Source organism: Otolemur garnettii, unplaced genomic scaffold (genome assembly GCF_000181295.1).
Source record: "Otolemur garnettii isolate 467f Iridium unplaced genomic scaffold, OtoGar3 scaffold00032, whole genome shotgun sequence".
Classification (NCBI taxonomy): Eukaryota; Metazoa; Chordata; class Mammalia; order Primates; family Galagidae; genus Otolemur; species Otolemur garnettii.
In genome coordinates this window covers 6849639-6858518 of record NW_003852427.1, presented here as the reverse complement: position 1 = coordinate 6858518, position 8880 = coordinate 6849639, and the positions used below count along the sequence as shown (strand labels likewise).

General features: G+C 34.9%; 1 protein-coding gene and 1 pseudogene across 2 annotated transcripts in view; one reads left to right on the top strand and one right to left on the bottom strand.

The window, feature by feature from the left end:
• STAG1 (stromal antigen 1) overlaps window positions 1-8880 on the top strand; it is a 412760-nt gene that overhangs the window by 134758 nt on the left and 269122 nt on the right. The gene's annotated exons all lie outside the window — the stretch shown is intronic.
• LOC100963191 lies at window positions 756-1169 on the bottom strand (annotated as a pseudogene).

The window sequence follows — 8880 nt, the reverse complement described above, 5'->3', positions numbered from 1 at the left end:
TTTTTTTTTTTTTTATGATCAACATAATTTAAGTGGAGGTTTAACCTTAGGTTCACATGTCCTGTAAGATAAAAAAGGTTGAAAAATAAGTTCTGGAGACTTATTTTAGTTATAGTTGAGTCCATATATTCGTATTCACTAGTTCACATAGCTTTTATACTTCCACCTGGTTTAGTCTGGCCCATTTGTTGTTTGAAGAAACAATACAACACAACTTCCTGAGTTTTTACTTTGGGCTTTACATTGAACTGGTACATTTTATGAATTTTAATCCTCACAATTAGTGCTGTGAAGTAGGTCTTACATGCCATTTATGGTGTAGAAAACAAAGCTAAAAAGTTTAGTAATTTGGGTGGCACCTGTGGCTCAAGGAGTAGGGCACCAGCCCCATATACTGGAGGTGGCGGGTTCAAACCTGGCCCCGGCCAATAACTGCAACAATAACAACAAAAGAAGTTTAGTAATTTATTGTAAGTCACACAGCAAGTGAATGGCAAAGCTAGGATTTGAACTTACATTCTAAACTCTCACATTCTTTCTTTTAAGCAAGCCAAAATGCCAAGCTGGTTAATTAATCTTGAAAGATATAATCTGAAATGATCAGATTGGAGTCCTGCCCTAGGTACCTGTTCTTCAGAGACTGGATGTTTTCTGTCAAGTTATTCCATTTTGAATAATATCAAGTTTTTTTTTTCACATGAAAAGTCTTTATTAATCCTCTTTTGAAAAATCTGTACAATAGCTGCAGATAACATCACTGTAGAGTCTTTACTCCTTCGCCTTTTTGCTAGCACCAACATTAGCCTTTGCTGTCCCCCGACTTTCTTCATTCTGTTCTTACGTTCCTTTCGCTGCTTTCTTGATGTCTTTTTCTTCTCATACAGGCCATGCCTTTCAAGTCTATGTTTGGGTTCATTTTTCTTTGCATAATCCAAGGAATCATAAAGCATGCCAAAGCCCGTTGTCTTCCCACCACCAAAGTGAATTCTGAATCCAAATACAAAGATGACATCGGGTGTGGTCCTGTACATTTTTGCTAGTTTTTCTCTAATTTCTGTCTTTGGTACTGTTGCCTTCCCAGGGTGAAGGACATCAATGACCATTTGTTTCCTCTGAAGTAGTTGGTTAGTCATAAACTACCTGGTCTGGATGGTTACTGTGTCATTCATGATGGCGGGCAATCATCGGGCAGCCAGGGAGGAAGAGGATCACTTTTTTTGAATAGTATCACGTTTTGACTGATATGCTTGTGTTTTGCTGTGTTAATACTATTCACTTCTTTTTGCTAAGTTTAACCTGTTTTCTTCTATTACTTTTTCAAAGATCTTTTATATATGATTTTATTCATTTAGTCAAATGAAAATAAATAGTATAAGGAATTTCTCTTATAGCCAGTTTTTTTTTTTTTTGAAATTTATAAATTTTTTTTTTTAAATAGACAGTTATTGCCCTTGGTAGAGTGCTGTGGCGTCACACTGCTCACAGCAACCTCCAACTCCTGGGCTCAAGCAATTCTTTTCCCTCAGCCTCCCAAGTAGCTGGGACTACAGGCACCTGCCACAACACCAGCTATGTTTTTTTTTTTTGTTATTGCAGTTTGGCCAGGCTGGGGCCCTATTCACTGAGCCATAGGCGCCACCTCAAATTTGTAAATTCTTAGGAAGCATCTCATTCTTAGAGGTCATCTCAATATTTCCTATTTTCATTTTTTAAAGTCTCATACAAATTTATTTAGTGTGAGAAACAAAATATGAGAATAGTAGTTATGAAGGACAAAGCAGTAACAAGTGGTATGCATTTTGGAAAACCAAATAATTGTTTTTCAGACCTAAATTTTCTGGTACACTGAGGGTACCTGCCTGGAGTTTAAATGCCTAAGGAAAGTGGGAAATGACTCAGTTGATATGACTGAGTCAAAAATGGTATCTTAATTATTATATCCTCTTCCTTTCTAGTAGAAAGGAACCAAAGCTGGGAAGGAAGGAAGGAATAAATATTGAAGGAATTTACTGAAAATATGTCCATTACAGAGTTTTCATTTGTTCTTTGAAAGAGCTAAGGTGGAAAGGAGAGGCCAACTAGGACCATAACTGTAGTCAACTTGAGAAGATGAGATGTCCTCAAGAAATTCTGAACACTTTGATTTGCCACAGAAGAAGAGAAAAGGACACTAAGATTTGAGGGGAGAAAGAATCAAGTATCAATAATTTGACATGTACCTGTGAGGAATGGGTATTTCCTTTTAATATAGTGTTATTTCACAGACTTTTTCTCACCATTACATCACCTTTATTTTGTAGTTATCCTAATTAGTATTTGTTATAGTAACTCTATTCAAATAATGATCTCTAAACAACCACTATATAATATTCTATTTATAACTCTATCTGCAAGCATTAATCCTTTGGTGATCATATCCAATCTCATGACTAAGTTGATGTCTCCCAGATTTATATTTCTGGCCTGGACCTTACTTCTGGGTTCTAGACTCCTATCTAGATGTCCACTGAACATTTTCATTTAGCTATCTATTGGACCGAAGATGTTTAAAAAACCAAACTTTCCCTGCTCACTTCTTTTTCACAATGGTAACTTCAACCCTCTAGTAGCTCAGCCAGTATATAAATCTTATAGTCAATCATGGCCCTTTTCTTTTTCAGCTTGTATCCAGTCTGAAAGCAAATCCTGTTTATTCTTCTTGCAAATTACATCAGTCACTTTTCTTTGTTTCAAAATATTACATGGGTATACATGTTTTTGGTTACCTGGATCACTTTCGTAATGTTTGAGTCAGGGTTATAAGTGTGCCCATCACTCAGATAGTGTTTGTTGTAGGTAAGGTGTCATGTCTACCCCACCATCTGTCATTTACACACACACACATATATTTTTTTTTTGGCCGGGGCTGGGTTTGAACCCGCCACCTCCAGCATATGGGGCCAGCACCCTACTCTGAGCCACAGGCGCCACCCTGCCATCTGTCATTTTACACTACAAAACTGTTTAAAGCCACCATTTTGCTCAAACCTGTCAGGCTTACTTCTTGTCTCAGGGCAGTTTCAGAATTGGTGTTTTTTCTATCCTGCTTATCAACAGAGCTACTACCTCTTTTTCGTCTGAAAGTTTCTGGTCACATGGAGTTTTCTCATTGATGGTTCCCCTAAAGATGCTATTTAACATTACAAATCCCCTTCTCTACCCAATAGGACTTAACTGTTTCCTCAGGGGTTTTCCCCCTTTTCCATGAGACTTACTGTTTCCATGAGCCTAACATGGTACATTGTTTTACTTATTTATTTGCCTGTTGTCTGTCTTCTCCTGAGTAGAATGTAAGCTGTATAAAGGCAGAGATTTTTATTTAGCATGTTTTCTGCTGTTTTTTATTGTCTGACCTTCAGTTACGTGTTCAGTAAATGTTTAGTGAATGAATGTTTAATTTTGTTAAATCAGCACTTTTTCTTCCCATGGTGTTAATTTTTTTTTTTTAATTTTGAAATAATTTCAGATACAAAAGGATTCTAAGAATACAAAGAATTCCCCCTTTATCGTCCATGCAGATTGTTAATGTTTGCTATAGATGTTAACATTTTGCTACAGACCATATTCTCTCTATATATGTATATTATGTACACATATATATACATGTAAATACATATTTTATATATTATTATATTTACGAAGATAGATACCTGTTGTTACTTTTGAAATGTTTTAAGAGTAAGTTGTAGCCATGCCACTTTTTATACTTTTGTGTGAATTTCCTTGTAATCAAGATACTCTTCTATATAATCATAGTGTAGTTACGAAAACCAAGAAAGGAATATTGATATGATAACGGCCATATCTATACATTTTATTTAGATTTTGCCAATTGTCCTACATGTTTTCTGATAAAGGATTCAATCCAGTCTAGGTCATTCTCTTTTTTTTTTTCTTTTTCTTTTTCCCGTTCCTTCTTTCTCACTTTTCCTTTCCTTTTCTGTCTCTCTCGTTTTCTTTTTTCCTCTCCTCTCCCCTCCTGTCTGCCTCTCCATCTCATTTCCTGACAGAGTGTCACTCTTTTGGCCAGTCTAGAGTGCCAGAGTGTCAGCCTAGTTCACAGGAACCTCAAACTCTTGGGTTCAAGTTATTCTACTACCTTAGCCTATCATGTAGCTGGGACTCCCATAATGCCTGCCTAATTTTCCTATTTTTAGTAGAGACATGGTCTCACTCTTGCTTAGATTGGTCTCATGATCTCAAACTCCTGAGCTCAAGTGATCCTCCTGCCTCAGCCTCCCAGAGTGCTAGGATTATAGGCATGATACAGGTTTTCCTATTGTTTTTAGTTGTCATTTAAATTAGCAATCTAACCCATCTTTAATCTCTGATATTATGTTCTATTAAAGATTTTGTTCTTTATAAATGAGAATGAGCACTTCTATATTCTCAATATTATTTAATTTATTTGCCTAGGCTGAGTAGGACAGATCTGTTACAGTTTTTATTTTTAAATGTCTATTATACCCATGGATGGTGGAGATTACACAACAAAAGATTAACAATGAGACAGGCTGGCAAGTGCTTTTATTTATAAGAATTGGATCCTTTCAGTTACTTGATATTTTTATTTAGAATTTTGTGAATTTCATAATGCAATAGAACCTCTGCAAGTTGATCACTCAGGGAACTCTAAAAAACTGGTCAACATAGGGAACTGGTTCTACTGCACTGATATGTACATGTGGTGCATGAGTGGTTTATGAAAATTAGGTCAACTTAAGGGGTTGGTCAGTATAGGAAGGTGGTCAACTATGGTGGTTCTATTGTATTTAACTATTTTTCATCATTTTAAGTGGCTAGATAGTGTTCTTTATCATTACTTACAGTAGAACCTGTATAAGTTGACCACCCAAGGACTGCAACAAACTGGTCAACTTAAGGAAGTGGTCAATGTAGGAAGATGGTCAATTATGGAGGTTCTATTGTAATTGATCCCTGTTGTTGAGCATTTATGTTAAAAAAAATTCTTAACCATGCTGACATAAACTATTTTGCTAATAAATTTTGCCTTAAAGCTATTGCCTTTCTCATTTTATCTTAATTCCTAAAAGTACAGTTGATTAGTTAAAAGCTACGCTGTTTGTTTTGACAGCTTTTGGCATTTATTATTGGTTTGCCTTTCACACAGCAAAATATCTTGCTTGTCCATCTTACCTTTACTTATAATTATTTGCTAATTTTTAAGTGGTAAAAATTTAAATACTTTCTGAATATTTATCTTTTGTGAATTGACTATCATTTTCTATATCACTTTTTCTGTTTTTATTTTGCTAGAAAGCATGCAAGCATGCCTGTATAAAATAAGTTTTATAGTTTAGGTCTTCATATTTTTATGATCACTTCTGGAGATGTATTTATCATGCTTGTACTCCTTTCTTAAACTAACTTTTTTTTTAAATTTTTTACTTAGCGTTTTCTTTTCTATTGACTGGTTTTTAGTTCTGACTTGCTTAATGTTGTTAAAGGCTACCATAGTTCTCTCAGGAACACATATTAAAACCTGAGTTTCTATGTGGGCAAGAGACTTGAACAGAAACTTCTCAGAAGAAGACAGGCACATGGCCTACAAACACATGAAAAAAATGCTCGTCATCTTTAATTATCAGATAAATGCAAATCAAAACCGCTTTGAGATATCATTTAATTCCAGTAAAATTAGCCCACATCACAAAATCCCCAAACCACAGATGTTGGCATGGATGCGGAGAGAAAGGAACACTTTACACTGCTGGTGGGAATGCAAACTAATATGGCCTTTTTGGAAAGAAGTTTGGCGAATACTCAAGGAACTAAAAATGGACCTACCATTTGACCCTGCAGTTCCTCTACTAGGTATATACCCTGATGATCAAAAATCATTTTACAACAAAGATATTTGCACTGGAATGTTTATTGCAGCCCAGTTCATAATTGCCAAGTCATGGAAACAGTCCAAATGTCCATTGACCCATGAAAGGATTAACAAATTGTGGTATATGTATACTATGGAATATTATGCAGCCATAAACAGATGTAGACTTCTACAACAGATGTAGATGGTTAGGTTAATCAGTTAGATGTAAGCATTCCACATTGTATATCAAATCAGCACATTATACCTCATAAATGCATTAGTATACACAGTTATGATTTAATAAAAAAACCCTGAGTTCTTACTAAATTTCCTTATCAAGTATCTTCCCCTGTTTCCTTTATCTATTGAAATTTCAGATCATATGACTTTTATTTTTAATCCCATAGTGTCTTCTATAGCTGTCCCTTACTTTGCATTTCCAAGTTCCTCTCTTTAGGGCTCATGTTAGTGGCACCTGTACTGCTACCTTCCTGTCTTTAGACTTTCACCTTTCCTGTTTTATCTTTTTTAATACTGCCAGGTTGGTATGTTTTTAACCTGTTCAAAAAGTAATCAGTACTTTTTTATTGTGGGGCTTGTTCCTCTAACCTAACTCACAACCTAATATTTTATTATATTTCCCTATTCATAACCTTTCAGTTAGGTGTTTCTTTCTTATTCTTCTGTGTATGTCTTTAGCCTTCCTTATCTTTGCTTATGGTATTTTTTCCCCCTAGAATTCTATTTTCTAAATTCTACCTATACTAATCTTACTAATATTAATTTTACTAATCTATTAAGTCCCAATTTACAGCTCATTTGTGACACTTTTCCTAGTTCTCAGTAGTAGAAATAATCTTTCTCTTCTTAGAACTCTTAGAGCACTTACCTTAAACCAAAGTTCCATGAAGTGTCATTTTGGTATGTTATAGTTTCCTATTTTACATAACAGCTATGTATATATCTCTTTATCTTTTAATTGTACCTAAAGATTTTACATAAAGCTATCTCAAAACATGTTAACATGCCTTATTTGTGAAAAAGTAAGGGTTATTGCATAGTCACTGCTTATGCGAAAAGCCAGATGAGGTATAAAGGTGAAGAATATTGATGTATATGTGTTTCTTAAAACTATTAAAACCATTGCATATTCAGACTACAACTGACTTACAGCTTTTGGAACAGAGTAATTTTGAATAATTTTCCTACATAGTGGTGCTGACCTTTACTTAAAATAGTTTACCAGAAGTGTAAGTACACATTTAAGTACTACGTAGTTGTGATAAAGCAGTTGGCCTAAAGGTTGTTGTAAACTCTGAAGTTGGGTTGCATCATGTTCACAATAGTACAGTGAACATTGCTTAGCTTTGTGACTTCCTAAGTATATATGTTTTCTGTGGATTTTATTACTTAATGTATTATGGCTGGCTTTGTTTCAGGTACTTAAGGTGTATTTTCATATGCATATTCATTAGCCTTTTTTCTTACTATGCCTCTTGAATTAGCTACAATGAGCTCTAATTTCTGTATTTACTAGCCCTCTGGCCCAGATACATTTCAATTACACTGTTGTTTATGGTATATAAAACAGAAGTGTAATTCTTTACGACCAACTGACAAAATTATATTATCATTTTGAAAAATATATCTTAAATACTATAAATTCTTTGAAAGCCTTGTCTGTTTGGTAGGTAGTGCCTATGATATTGAACATTGCAAGTATAGAGAGTCAATCAGTGTCCAGTCAGGAGATAGACTTTTTGCCAATAATTCAAAAGGAGAAAATTCAATATAAAGAATTATTAATTATTTAAGGATGCTCAATCATTTATTATTTGGGATTTGCAAATGAAGACAACAATGAGATACTATTATATGTCTAGTAGAATGGCAGAAATCTTAAAACCTGACGATGCCAATTTTCTGGTAAGTATGTGAAGCATTAGGAACTCTCACTGGTGACTGGTAGAATTGCAAAATGATTACAGCCACTATAGAAGATAGTTTGGCAATTTCTTACAAACCCAAATATAGTCTTACCCAATATTCCAAAAATCAGTGATTAGACAAAAAGTATGAAAGTCAGAATAAAGTACAGACTTATGTTAGTATATCAGTCTTTGTCATTAATTGTACTCATGTACCATACTAATGGAAGATGTTAATAATAGGGGTATCTAAATATGGAGTATTTGGAATTCTCTATACTGTCTTCACAGTTTTCTGATGAATCTCTATCTTTAGTTATTTAGAGATTAAGCAATTAGCTCATTATGTATTAATTCCCACAAAAATTCTTATAGGCATTAACTACTAAAGGAGTGGGGAAAAAAAGTACTGTGAAGAACACAGTAATAGCAAATTCAGGGAGCAAGAACCAGGAAGAGAACCTCCTCTATACTATGCCTTATAGTATTTCTCTAGTACTCCCTAGTTACAAATGCTGCAGTGGATGGCAAACGTTGATTGTTTGTAGGTCCAGCTGCAGTATCAGAAAACAGTACAAATAGGGGTGGATTTGGAGATGAGGGGCAATTGGAACAGGGATATCATAAGAATTAATTAAATTACTCAAAAGAGTAGAAGAACTGAGAAGAAAAGATGTTTTGGAGAGACTTCTGGGTAACATCTGTGTAATATCTGGGTAACACTAACAGGTAAGAAATACAGAGAGAGAAGATAAAGGGAGGAAAGAAAATTGTGTGTCCTGTTAAGAGAGTTTCAACAGATGACTGTTACATTTAGCAACTTTCATGTCATAGGTGAGTTTGATGAACCAGCAACCATAGGATGAGTTTATATAAATGAATTAAATTCATAAGAAAATACATAGAGTGACTCCAAACAGTTTTGGTCAAATTATCATTGGTTCTACAGATGACACACAGATAAGGGGGCGGTGCTTATGGCTCAGTGAGTAGGGCATTGGCCCCATATACCAAGGGTGACGAGGTCGAACCTGGCCCCAGCCAAACTGCAATAAAAAATAGCTGGGCATTGTGGTG